Here is a 15573-nt window from a genome sequence, read left to right on the forward strand (position 1 = left end):
GTTTGAATCCAAGTAATTTTTTCTATAGATCTCTGCCTTTGAAAAGTTTCAAGTATTAGTAACCTTGCAGCCTGATTTACAGAAGTTCACAACAGATGCAAATGTAACTGATGGGATGTGTTCTGGTCATATGTTCTATACATCAGAAATTAAAGTATCTTAACATTCTGCTTTTAAAATTCATAGATCAAAAGACTAAATTGTATTATTTGAACCCATCTCTGGTATTATTTAGGTAATTATTATTATTATTATTATTATTATTATTATTATTATTATTATTATTATTATTATTATTATTTCCAATGTGTACAGTTCAAATGAATTTACATGCACACTACATGAATGTTTTAAAATAAAATTGTTACAGAGGCTCTCAAGTAAACAACCAACCACCAAAAATTAAAAATTTACTATGAACACAATTAACTAGCCCTCCACAAATTACAAGTTCGAATGTCTGTGAGAGAACAGAACAACTTCCTAGGGTTTAAGAACAACCCAAAATGCTCTATCACTAATTTAACAAGGAAGGGCTCTCAACCTGGAGGACCTGCTCAGGGCAGGGTCCCGACCCAAGGCACCTCGAGGAGTCTCCTTGGGCAGCGTCCTGACCCAAGGGGAGAGTCCTCGCCCGCAGCTGCTGCTCCAGGGGACGAGCTCCCGATGGCTCCCCCAGGGGACTCCATTGATCCCCAGGCCCGACCTGACCTGTGGTCAATAGCGGCTCCCGTTGGGCAAAGGCCCCAACTGCTGTGAAGCCTCAAGAGCAAAGTGCATCAGTAGCTGCTACACTCCAGCAGCCAAGAAGCGCTATTTTTGTTGGGCAGGTGCACCTGCTGCAAAAATAATTATGTAGAGCTTACATTTTCAATGTTTGAATAACATACAGTAAATCTCCATAGAGGCATAAATTGAACAACTAATTTAAAGGAAAATGTCAGAGATCTAAATTGTTTAGTGCACTGGACAATTCAGGATTTCAGTGCAAAATCATTGTGGGATTATGTAATTAATTACTGAATTAAAGGTCATAGGCATGTGTAAGAGTCAGTCAGAAGATCAGCATTGTCTCCACATTGTCATCAGGGACATGGACAGTGAGGTACCAGACAACAGCCTGCTTGGAACACAGTTGCCGATCCCTAGAGTGCAATGTGGTGCGAAGGCTCCAGAATGCAGAGCTGTGTGGCGCAAGTGCAGTGCTGTTCTCCTGAGCGCTGACCCGTGCGGTGCAGGCAGTGCTGGGCTGTTCTGCCGTGCCTGAGCCGTGCAGGACAAAGAGTGCTGGGCTATTCTTCGGTACCTGAGCCTAGCCGGAGCTGTTAGAGATAATCGCATAGCCACTGTCAAAAAAGATGGATCACAACTATTCCCATAACATCGATGAAGAAATCATGAACTTTAGATGAACTTTGCTTAATTATAATACCAAAACACACCTGCTGGTGGAAGGCAATCTGCCTCCAAGACTGACCACACCTCAGACACTCCTCCCTGCGAATGTACTATGTCCTCGCTCGAGAAGGGCGGAGATATGATAACTGAATTCTGCCAAGGGCGGAGACCCCTGAGGCAGAGGTGGAGCAAGGTGTGTTGCTAACCATAAAAAGATGACTTCTTGGCAATGAAAACTGGAAGCTTCCTCAGCAAGGTCCACAACGATCGATGATGCAGCATCAGCTGGACCCAAGACCAACAGTGGTAGCTATAACCTCTCTTCCTCCTCTCTCTAAAACTTTACTTTACTTTTCTCCTTTCTTTCACCCATCTCTAACTGTCGTGTGCCGCTTCACCGACAACACAATCAAGATTTACTGTTTGTTTACTGCTATCCCCTTTCTGTTGGTCACCTTAATTTTGCACTTTCTAGATAGTAGCAAACAAACCATCACAAGACCATTGAAGGGACCATGACAGCATGTCAGGACATACTAAAGCTAAAATGGAAACTTCAATTTTGACACTGTTTATGTTCTGAGTACTTACCTTTGCAAAGTTATTATTCTTTTAATTCACATGTTTGTGTTGTGGCATTGTATTTATATACTTCTAAATTCATGTGTATTGTCTAAAAATTGTGAAGCAAAGGTTGGAAAACATAGAAACTCATTTATACAAGTGTCATGTCCTGCTTAGAGGAGGGACATAAGTGACTCAGATTCATAAAGGCCCAACAGAGGGGACAACAGTGAGGCAAGACTAGAAATCCAAACATTTATTAACTACCCACAGTGTACTATTTGGATACATGATAATTGGCAAAGTATATAATGAGTTGTGGCAAGTAATACAGTATGCCTTGCATTTCTTAATGGTAGTGAAGGAAAGGGTTGATCCCGTCAGTGAGGTTTCAAGGAGACAGCTTTTTTGTTTGCTTCACTGCACTCTCTGGGCACCCCCACCCTTTGCTAATCCTTGATTTATACCCACTTTCCTTCAGCCCGTCCCCTAGGTCGACCCACATACCTACGTATCCCATGTATGGGGAGGGGTTTCATGGGATGATGTAATTAGCATGATCTTGTTCGTCTTCGTTAGCATATTGAGGGGTGTTAACTTTAATATGCATTTCATGGATAATGAAGCAAAGGTCATTCACTGGACATGTGGCCCTTGAAATTTGCCCAGGAGCCCCAGAGTAAAACCCTCCTGTCTCCACAGGGCTCCCCCCTCCAGCTGCATCCTGTGTTATTGGGGCAGCCTTATCAGCTTTGACATTCACACCATCCACCCCATGATTATAGTTTGTTACTTGTGAGTCTCTGAGACATTCCTTAGCTCAGAGGACTTCCACTCCCCCCACTAACCTTTACCTTTTTCTCAAGCTGCTTTTCTCAGTCCTTGTTTCTTGCAGGCCTGTTTCTTTCAGGACCCGTTTTTACAAGTTGTCTCTCACAAGCAATGGACACGAGAATTTCTCAGACTATGAAATAATAATAAAAAAAGATAAATATATATATATATATATATATATACACACACACAAAGGGTTACTTTGTCTCAAATTCACTTCTAATGTGCACAAATTATCCTTGAATTACACAAGCCATATATAGAGAGCAAAATAATTTCAGGATTTCAGTAAGTCCATGTATTTTGATGTATTTCAAGATAAGTAAGTAAATAAGGATTTAGAGGAAAAACAACAACAACAACAGCAAAAACACAAACAACCAACCAAACAAAACAACAAAAAAAACCCCAGCTTCCAGGAGAGAAAAGACAACCTTTCTGTTAGGCTATACACATAATCTATAAAAAAAGAAAAAGAAAAAGAAAAAGGAAAAGGAAAAGGAAAAGGAAAAGAAAAAGAAAAAGAAAAAGAAAAAGAAAAAGAAAAAGAAAAAGAAAAAGAAAAAGAAAAAGAAAAAGAAAAAGAAAAAGAAAAAGAAAAAAGAAAAAGAAAAAGAAAAAGAAAAAAGAAAAAGAAAAAGAAAAAGAAAAAGAAAAAGAAAAAGAAAAAGAAAAAGAAAGAAAAAGAAAAAGAAAAAGAAAAAGAAAAAAAGAGAAAAAGAAAAAACCAAACCTTAAATAACGTGCATACTTTCTGTGATTTTTCAACATATATTATTATTTTACATTAACAGCTATTAAAAATACTATATGGTGACAGATTTGTTTCTACTCATATTTTTTTTACCTGTATCACCATTTCTAAAAGTGGAGATGTTGGTTGATTCTCATACCCATTAAAAAAAATCGTAAGTGCTAAATTGCTTTTTTAAAATAATAACACAATTTGTTGTCTTTGCCATTGCAATGAAATAAGAGGGGTAGTTTATATATGGTAAGGGAAGAAAAGTTTTTAATGAAATTGTAATTTATCATTAAATAGTTTCTTTACATGAAGTATGCTTACATTTAGACAAGATAGACATAATCTATTTTCTTTATTGCATATTACTGCAGAACTTACTGTTCAATTATTCGCAGGCATTGCCAATATGATTAGGAAAAAAAAAAAAAAAAAGACCAGAAAGACCAAAGAAAAAACATTTGAATAAAATTCACATTCAATTCCATTATAATAAAAAATTACTCCTTAGCTTCAAAGCACAGAATAAAAAAATCTTCCTGAGTAGCTGGTGAAAAATAAAAATAATAATAAAAAAAAAAAAAAAAAGACCAGTACCTAAGATGTTCTGTAAAATGTCCCTGCAGTATTAAAGAAACCATAGAATTACAGATAAATTAATGCTTTAGATATGTTGAATTAATTAGGGTCTTTGATAATGAATTGTTTTTGTATTTGAGATCCTTTTTTTTTCAGAGAAGGGTAAGCATCATATGTATCATAAGTTTTTAATGTAACAATCTAGTAGTCTTTATAGTAGGCAAACTACTTTGTTAATTGTTCATTCTGTAATAATAAAGATAGGTAAAATCTGCTAGTTAAAAATGAAATTGGTTAACCTAACTAGAAAACACTTTTTCTTGAGTCTTATTTTGATATATTTCTGATATCTTCTGTCGGTACTAATTCTCACAACTAATTTAATAAAAAATATGAACTCCATGATATATTCTATAGATGTTTTAGTCAATTGACTTACATTTTACTCTTATATCTTATGTTGATGGACATTTGCATGTTTTCTTCTTGAGTGCTGACAGACTAGCAGAACTTTTATAGAACTGCTTAATTTGAAAAATATAAACTTGGTATAAGCTTTATATAAGTATAAACCAAGACTGCTATTTTCAAATGAGCCTTACAAAATAATTCACATAATATCCACTATGGTATCATTAAAACACAGAAGTTCTGTAGGGGTGTTTTCTAATTAAAATTTTTAGCAAAATATTTATGTTTTACCTTGCCATTAAACAAGCTATCATTCTCTCAGTTTCCAAACCTTCTGTTTTTAGATGAACTAAGACAAATTAAGGGGAACATTTCTTACATCCAGACAAAGTAGCAAAATTATTTTACGGTTACATTAATAATATATCACCACTCCACATTACTTTTCTTACCTTTAAAAAAATACAAACCCTAGATATAATCTTATCAGTTCAGAGGTTTGCGTCTTCCAGCTTTGTTAAGTTTTGATTTTCTATCTTGTTATTGTTTTTGTTTTAGGACTTAAAGAGAGTGAGAATCGTATGAGAAAGATGTATATCGACTTTGCTAGCAAATTGGATCTGCTTTGATGGATGACCTTAGAAATTAATACACGTCCAGAGCAAGCAGAAATATTGAATACCTCCATAGAGAAACAAGTTTATATTCCATTACTTTAATGTAAGTTAAACTGTTATTGCTTGTTGCTCGATATCTCATTATTTTCTCATCTATTAATTAAGAAAATAAATTTTGTGACCATTTTTTAGTTCAATTCCTATTATGCTAATTTTGCCTACACTTTTTGATTTATTAAAAAGCACATATTTCCTTTTAAGTTTTGTTAGTATTTTACACCCAAAAATGAAAATATAGGAAGTTTACCTCAAAATCTTTCTGCCTGGAATTTAAACGAATGAACAAAGTATTCAGTGAGTTAAACTTCCAGAAACTGAGATTAATTGAACAATACTCAATGAAGTGGATAACTTTAGTTGGACCTAATTTTATCATATGACATCTTTATTTCATAAACAGTTATTTCATAGAATGATTATGAAAGTGTTTTTGTACTATGAATGACAGAGAAGTATAACAGTAACATAACAAGTCTTTTCAGTATATCTACAAATTTTACCTTTTTTATTAAATGCTTCAGAACTTAATATTCATGATGAACATAAGCTCATCCTTTCAGCCTTTAACTAGGTGTATATGTTTTTATCTCCTCTTATTTTGGTGGCAGTACAGCTTATTGGAAGCATAGTCTATAAAGAATCTTTCAATAGCAAATTAAGAATAGTTTAAAAGGAGACGGGACCAAAAAAACAAATCACCACTTTGCCCACTAGAGTAAATGACAAAAAGTTTTCTTAAATTTCCATGCAATCTGCTATTATTAATACAATTAATGATATGCTCAGTAATTTTCTTGTGTAGGAAAGAAGCTGTAGTGAAAATGCTAGCACAATTTCTGCTCTAAATATTGAAACCTTGTGATCACATTTTCTGGAAAACTTCTTATTCCAATCAAAATTTCAAGTGGCATATGCTGAACTATTCCTATCTCTGGTGCGTTGATCTGGGTTTTTTTCAATGTTTATTTGTCATCTTGAATTTAAAATTAGTAATTGAAGAAAACAGTCCCTTTCTGACATACCAATACAGAAAAAAAGACCTTTACCTCACAGCAAAATATTATTATTATTACTCTTCATTTTCATCTTCCCTCAGATAAAAACAGCTGGAGAATTCTCAAACATTTCAGGGAATTATTTCTAAATATGGAGGAAAATATTTTTAAACACTTGAAAGCACTTTTCTACAAAATTACTACTAGTCTTGATTTATCTGTGACTCAAAGGTTTGTTCCAGTTTCCCCTGAGTAGAGTTGGTTGAGGTATCCATTATAATGATAGTGTTAATTTAGTTAATTTAAGATATTATTGTTAAGGATTAATAGTTTTGACTACATAGTGGCAGCAAATAGAAATATGTTAGTCCTAACCATTAGCATGAAAAGTGTTAATGATGAGCAAATTTAATGAAGTTAATCTTTAAAGTTTAAAACTGGCCTTATTTATCAGTATTCTAAACACTCCTATCACAGATTTAGAGTTCTCTGATACACACATTGTAAGTGGCTGTGTTGGACTGTATAGATCTCAAACATTGCTGTTGCACCACCACCATTTCCTGGCCTCAGCATCCTGTCACCGTGGAGGAGTACGCTCTGAAGGAGACAAATTGTCTCCAGTGAAACTACGGTATCTGCCCGAAGTTAAATCGGGGGGAAGACGACATGCAGGCTGGCACAACCAGCATGAACACCTGGGCATGTGCACATGGAGGACCACAGGGAGGCACGTATTACAGTGAGCTCCATGGAAATGGGCAGACTCTTCAGATAAATCGTGAGGACTGGGCCAATAAAAGGACTGTGTACTCCTCTCTCGGGATGCTTGTATTCACTCTCGTTACCACTCTTGGAGAACCATCACGTGCACCAAGCTGAGCCAACGGTACATTGCTGGATCATGGTGGTGGTAATTAGCTGCATCCCTACCATTTTCTTGCTTAGGGATTCTGACTTTTTCCTTTCTTTTTCTCTCTGCCCTATCATTATTTTCAATTTTTATAGAAAATAAAGTTCATAAGGTTGTACAGCATCTGACCTCGTTTGTGTCTTGAGCTCACTCTTGGGATCGGTTAAGAACCCTCCTCAATATCAGATCAGGACACACATATATATACACATATACATACACATATTCATTTGCAAAGTGTACTATGAAAAACCCATGTGGAAAACTTGAAACACTGATAACATCAGTAAATAATGTGTATTTATGCATTTCCTAACATAATTATTTGGTCATAAATACCAAAGAAAGTAATCAAAATTCCTTTAGATTTGTATTGAAGTTTCAAGGTTATCTATGGGGTTTTTTTGTTTGTTTTGGGGGTTTGTTTTGTTTTGTTTTGTTTTGTTTTATTTTTTATTCTGTAGAACTAGAGCTTGACTTTTTAGACCAGTCTATTCCTTTTGGCTCTCTGCTAGTTACTAATAATATCCTCATCCTAGTTATAATATATTTATTTCACCTTTTATGCAGTTTGACAAATAAATTCAACATGGAAAAGATTCAGGGTTTTAAACTTTTTTGTTTATTTGCTAGCACTGTAAATTAACTTCATAAATGTAGAAATTTAGATAGGGTATTTGTCTTTACATTTTACAAATGCCTTAATCCTCATAAACACGGTTTCTGGATTAATTTTTCATTTGCTAAAATATTTTTTTCATTGTTAGGAATATAACAATGAAAAAATATTTGTGACATCCATTTGGGGAAAATAAGTTTACTGTTACATTCCTTGGGTTTAGGGCAGAGTAATAGAATTTTTATGCAAAGCAAAGCTAGAATGCTCTGTTAAAGTCTTCTAGTTATATATAGTTGCCTTGAATACTGACAATATTAAGAAGCTCTTAAATTACTTGTGCATAACCCTTATATGGATTCACATGTTGACACATGTTAAATAGTGTCAACAGCATGGCTGTCTGTCTGTGTTTGTGCATTTGTGCCCACCTTACGATAGAGTTCTTTATAAGATGTGCCTGAGAATGAAGAACCATCAGTCTTTCTTTTCCAACAGGTAAGTACTTATATTCTTGGATTTCTGATTAGGAAACATTGGGCTTTTACACATGTGCTGAAGATGACACCTCTGTGTCCTGGTGAGAACTGGTGAGCAGGAGCACAGCAAGATGACTTTAGCTGTTAGAGAGGCAGATTATGTGGAGGAGCCACAGAAACCATGTGAGACAGCACAGTGATGGAGGCGATGTGACACAGGACTCTTCCCACCTAGGTGAACAGTTACAGCTCCAATCTATGTAATTTCATATTCAAGAACTGGATAGGGTTTCTTGGCTACTTTTCAAGGAAAATCTTGTACTGCTTTCTACTGAGAACTGAATATATTTCTAAAGCATAGAAAGTTAACAAAATGTCAGTAATAAAAAGACTATTGTATGATTCAATGTGTGTGGACTGTGACCATTTTATTAAAAGAAACTAAATATTCTAACTTATTTCCAGGATTATAGAGCAAGTGTTCTTATTAAAAATTAATCTGAGAGCTTCCATCTGAATTAATTTGTTCTGGGAACCTTGAAAGAATGACCCGATTATGTCAGGAAATGAACACACATTAGGTAACTATTCCATATGTTTTCATCCATTGTTATTTTACATCAGTATCCAGCATGTACCAAAACAACTGTTTGTTGTGAAGGCATTATTAGTTCCAAACAGATGAAGAGATGTCACATTCAATATACTTTTTTTTTTTTTTTCTGCATCACTGTTCTCAAAGGATGAGAGCAGAAAGTAAGAAATCTAAGAGTAATTATTATGAAAAAAAAGGTAAAAATGAAAAATGCTACTTAGAAGTCTGTATCTTTTACTGACAGTATGATGAAAGACCTGTTGTCTCATTAAAAGTTATACAGAATATCTAACTGCTTCATATTTTAGTGGAAACCTGTAATGTATTTTAACAAAATATTAACAATTTTGATGGTATTTCCTAATAAATTTAATTTTTCATTTCTAAATGAGAAGTAATTAGATGCCCTAAAATTCTGACTTGTTTGTTTGACCCTATTTCTTTACATTTAAAAAACATCTGCTTTTAATAAACAGGTTATATTTGTTCACATCTTAGGGCAAGCATTCAAACTGGGAATTACACTACACATATATTTGAAATTAATCAAGTTTTTAATGTCTTTCTGAGTGGAAATTTCTCTTGCTTTGTTTCTTGTATGTGGGTTTGTGAGGAATACAGAGAGTAGCAGCAGCATCACTAACAAGAATAAAACTTTTTTTTTTTTTTTTTTTGTTTTTGTTTGTATTTTTATAATGTGACTTTATCATAATTCAGCACCTGGGAGTGATTATCCTGCACTTTCATCTGATTTTGTTCCTACTAAGTATTGCTATCATAGCTTCTCACATCATGGAAGTGGACTTGAGCTTCTAGGATTAATACAATATTCAGATGTTCTCTGAAGCACTTACTTCAAGTTAGGAAGTTTTAAAATATGAAGATATTCCTGATACACTACTATGTGATGTAACATTCATAGACAGATAGTTAAAAATACTTAAGTATGTAAAAGGAAAATATGTGCATGCACACTCATATACAATATATTCAATACTTTATTGACTGTTCTATCTGTTACAGAACAGTAAAAATATCCTTAATAACATAATTAAAATTCTACAAAATATTAATTTTATCCTTTTCTCAATCATTTCTGTATGTTCCCTGAGAAAGTGGCTCTCAAATTTGAAAATGTTAACTATTCTGTAAATTCAGTCTATATTTACATAAAGAATTTTAGGCAATAGTACTTATTAAGTGAATCACCAAATATTTTAAAGAACAAAATTCTGAGACTCCAACCTTACTTCTGCCAGCCCTCTTAGAATTACATTTAGGCCTAGGAAGCTTTGACAGATATGGCCAGCAGTGATAAAAATGGATCAAAACAATGATGGGGGCTATGAATAAATTAAAAAGCCTTTACAATCATTACAGTAAAAAGAGCATATAAAAACTGTCATTTTAAAAGAGACTAAGTGACATGTCAGTGACAAAATAAATAGGTCATGCTAAAAAATATTTCTGTTCAAAAGGCTGTTCAAGTTTCAAAACAAGGAGCCATTCAGCAGGCAAATGCATTTGAGTTACTCTGAATTTGAAAATAGTCATTCTTTGCAGTATTTCAGTTTGCTTTTTTACTGGAAAGAAGTATCCCCTCAGAATAACTTTTGTCATTATAGAGAATGAAATGAAACTGGAGATTGAAAAAAAAAAAAAAAAAAAAAAAAAAAAAAAGGCCTTTATCAAGATTTTTTGGTAAGAGCCACAAGGAATCTATTCTGAAGCATTCATTTACTGGATAGGACACATGCCTGCCAGGAGGCAATCCCAGCTAATAGGAATTTCTGACATCTGTGGAGTTTAAATTTATCACTGAAATGTGGTTTTATGACAGTTCATTAATCCATAACACACTCAGTTTACTAAATTTAGAACTGTATTTCAGTTAATGTGTGTGTTTTCTTTGATAATTAACAGTATATCATTAAATTGTTTTCATTTAAATAATAATTTTTCAAAGCCACGTTATATTTTCCTCTCCATCCCTATTTTTACCCTATGTCATGCCTTCTCCAGACTGACTGGATTCTTATCTATCTTTTGGCCATTTTTTTTCTTTCTAGTTCAGTGTCTGTGAGGAGTACTAAGAATTGTCAGATCTGTCAAACTTCTGATAGAATTGTCTTTCATGAGTCAGGCAGGAACTTCAGCCTCTGTTTCTGTAGTTCAATTTATAAAGCCAAAAAGATAGCCTAAAAATAACCCCAAAACCCAAAAAACAACAACAACAACAACAAAAAACCCAAACCCCCAAAAAAGAAGGAAAATGTATCTATCAGTAGATACTGAAAACTAATTTGAAATTGTTATTTTCTGTATGTTATACTCTGACTGTGAAGAAGCCGTGTTAATATAAGATAATTTTTCCATGAGCATTTTAGGACCAAAATTACTTCATCTGTAGTATGTCATTTAGATTAAATCTACCAGGACAAGATTCCTCTGAGGGATCAGTAAGGGCCTGAAAGATAGTTTCCAAAACTGTACTCCATCTTGTATTCTATGATTAAAAACTGAAATGAAATGTTTCATTAATCTCATACATTTCAGCCAGTTCCAGGGCTGTTTTAAAGAATTCTATTGATATTTAAAAAAAAAAAAAAAAAAAAAAAAATTGTTTTTAGTTTCCTAAATCATTGTGTTGTGTTGGCATTACTAATATGTACTACATATCTGTAGACCTATCGTTCTGCAAACAATTCTATTATGAACTATTTAATTACTTTATAAAACAAACAATGAAGACCAAAACATGTCTGGTCACTTAGGAACTGAGACAAACTCTATGGATTAGATGAAAAAAATGTAATTACTTTGGACAGTGTCCTGGATGATCTGGAAAATATGTATTTGATTTCACTGCAAGCTGGATCAAGATGCTGTCGTAATTTGTAAGTGGTCTGGGATAAATATCATGGGATAAAGACTAACGCTGACTTTTTTTTCGCCCTGTTGTCATTAAGAATGTCTCAGCTTATAAATACCAAATCAATATTTTTCCCCAACTATTTTTCTCTGATATGGAAATGACTGTAACATGTCATGATGTGCTTTTAAAATTTTGTTTTAGATAATTTAAAGAATCAGAACAAGAGTGAAACATTCCATCCTCTTATTCATAATACAAAAGTATCTATTTCTTACTTGTATTTTTAAATTGCTTTTGAACAAAAAATCCTCCAGCCCAGTAAGTCTGTATATTATTAGAAAAAGGAAATTGTTCTTGTATCATTTTCTGAGCTATACCAATATAAAGAAGCAGAATTAAAGGGTCTTGGTCAGTGTTGTAATTCGTTTCATGATTTGTTTATGATATTGATAATTTTCACATAAAATTCACTCAAGCTAAATCATTAACAATATCTTTTTTCAAAGAGGAAATAATGTTTCTATTCTGGTTTGTTTTTGTGGGTTTTTTTTTCCCACTTCATTAAAATATGAACATGACTGCTTTTACTTATATTACTTATTTTCCTTTCATCCAGTATCTTACAGACTTATTTTGCATTTTACAGGATATTTACCATACTTCAATTTTCTTTCTGCTGCTTGATCCCAGCATCATGACCTTTCTTGTCAAGGTAAAGGCTACAGATTTAAATTACAATATTATGGTGATCTGAGGCCTCAATCGAACAGATCAATTACATTTTCTCCTTATGAAAAATTAGTTCCTTCGAAAGAGTCAGCAAATAAAAAACCTTAATGCAGTTTCTTTATCATTGCTAATTCTATTTTTTCTGTTAGGTAGTTGCCTTGTTTTGCTTATGCTACAGATACAGAGCAAAAAAATTTAAAAGATGCTGCCACAAAGCAAAAAAGCTGAAGCCTCATCTTTCTTGGTTGCTTCCTGGTCAAAATGAGTGTGAAAGCCACTTACAAACACTCCAAAAACTTGCCAGGTAGCAAAAGAAAGTGTGAAAGTATGACGTGAGGTTAAATGCAAATCCAATGTGCAGCTATATAACATGCTGTAATTAAGATACTCAAATTAATTATGTAAAACCCTTAAAATAGTTGGTAAAATAGCCACAAATTATGAGTGTTCATTTTGGTTAATTATTTTAACATCTCAACAACTGACTAATGAATTCTTGATACTGTTTAACAGTACCACTGGTACTAAATACTTACTACAGTAACACTTCATAGTTATTGATGTAAATTATATCTTCAGCCATCGCCAGTTGACTTTATAAAATTGAGTAATAAACATAACAGTTATTTTGGTGTAGGTTTAATTTTGTACCTTATTTATCATTGTTCCTGACAGAATCGAGAATAAGTGTTCCATTTTAGGTCAGCCACAAAGTGTTTCTTTCAGATCCCAAGAAAGCATGTCAGTTCTGTTAGACATGTGCAAATTAGAATCTATTAAAAACAATGGGATCATTGTGTTAACATGGTTTAAACACCGTGTAATTTATTTACACAACAAAAATAGCTCAGAAAAACTAGGCTAAAATATGGTTGAAAGATGACATTAATGTCTTCTGAAAGGGTTTAATTAATATCTGTTGATAGCAAAAGAACAGATTCAAAGTGGGCCTAACTCAATATTTTCTATAAAATTCTTTTAAATCTCAAGAGGTCTTTTCATGTTGGAGCAGACTAAAATAATCAATTTGTCTGTAGCTATTACATTTGGAATTTCAAAGTGTACCCCAGCTTTATCTTGGCTTTCTGTCAACATAATTCATAGATATAAACCATTCTCCCTGCATACTTGTTTCTATAGGAAGAAAACACCAAAGAAGTCCTTTTATACTTTGGATAAGTTTCTTATTTAGTACATCAGAACACCGGAGCTTTTGAAAAGCTGCACAGAACACTTGTTAGCAAAATCTATTTATCATTGTTGTGTCAATACTAAAGATTCAACATATATGTATGTAAAAATTATTCCCTGCCTATTTTTTTTTTTTTTTTTCTCTTATGAGTTTTACCACCTGTCTTTCCTTCTTCTTTATATTAAAGCTGCTGCCATTTCAGAAACTAGCGGTTGTTTCATCAACATCCAAATCATAGAAGGCTCTTATCTTGTGCCCAGGAAGACATGCTGTCCTCCTAGGAGGAACAATACTGTGAAAAAATTAGTTACCACCTGGGCTGGACCATGTTCAATAACCTTCTAATGGTTGCTGTGCACTAAGTGAACACCGAATACCTGGGTGCTTGTGAACGTCTATCAGACTCAGGAATACAAATATCAAATGGAGTTCAATTATCTGCTCCCATAAATGGTGCTAATAGAACTTCTATGTCAACATATGCAATTAGGTTAGTTTGTTTAGCTATTTTTAATACTGTCAAAACAGGAGATTGTTCTGGGGAACAGTAGTTTTACTTCTCTGGAAGCAATTAGTTTATACTCAAGCTTAAATGGCTACAATTATAAGCTTGAATGGTTAAAGTTACTATTACAAGTAGATGAAAACAAAACATTCTACTGAAATATTTCTGAAGTTTTCATTGAAACAGTTTCTTCTGCCTCAGATTATAAGGCTAAACAGAGAGAATTTAAATAAACAATGGAAACATTACTACATGTATAGCAAGCTCTTCAATAGAAAATGAGTAGATTGCCTCCAATTCTTTTCTCACTTCAAAATGTTGATTGCACAACAATAGGCATAAATTAAGAACTTGAAAACAAGAAAAGAGAGGTATTTTATATGTTACAATTTTTTTTTTTTTTTAATACAGTGCAGCAGAAGTTTTAACCTGTTTCAAATCAATGGGTTATTCATAGAAAAATAAGTATCTGTTTTCTCTTTTTAGTATGTTTGGTTTAGTATGCTTTTATTATGCCTTTTGGGAAGAAGCTTTTATGTATATATATAACTAAATTACTACCTGAAAAATTGAAAAGTCCATAGGTATTTCTAATAAATGCAGTAAATAAAACATTACGCACATGCTACAGAGATATAACTATATTTTTGTTTACGTCACAGTTGCATTGCTTTCCTTTCAAAATTATTTTTTCAGTAAAATGAAAACAATTATGTACCACATATCCACAATTAATCCTGTTCCTTCTTATGCAAGTCTTCTTAACCCCTAAATATATGACTAATACATTACTATTTGTGTGTGAAAAGTTGTTAGTCTACTTAAGTATTTTTATAGTGATGTTCATATTTTGTCTATAATATTAATCAAAAACACAGAATAAAAAATATTTTTAAGCATGGAAGTGAAGACACTGCAAATTAGTTTCAACTCCATGTATAACTGGCAAATAAATTCTGATGGGTTATGATGTTGAAAAATGACTGCCAATGACTTATTCTTTCTCAAATTACAGGGCGTTATACGTTGAAATTTTTAAGATGTGTGGGGAGGGGGAGTGCTCAGGTTTCTCTGGGGTATAAAGTAGTTTACATAAACTGTTAAATGCAAATATTGCCCTGATGACTTGTTTCCCTTGGGAAATAAAATCCTTTTAATTGTGATCTTACTGTGGAAGAAAATACTCCTTTAATTTTTATTCACTACATACTGTGTAGTTTGCAGAAATATTTGTGATTAGGGATTTAATGTGAATTATGTAAATTAATCAACAATAGAAACTAGATCCAATGTTATATGTCAGAAACAAAACATAATAGAGCAAGTGCTTATACAAATATCGGGTATTTCACATTGACCCAGAAAAAAATTATTGTTATTGTTTGGATTGCAGAGAAAACATTTGCATAAAACCTACATTATCATATAATATGTATGAGTTTACAAATCTCTAGAGTGAATGCTAGTAA

Source organism: Athene cunicularia (assembly GCF_003259725.1).
Source record: "Athene cunicularia isolate RWA chromosome 4 unlocalized genomic scaffold, athCun1 chr4_part1, whole genome shotgun sequence".
NCBI classification, from domain to species: Eukaryota; Metazoa; Chordata; class Aves; order Strigiformes; family Strigidae; genus Athene; species Athene cunicularia.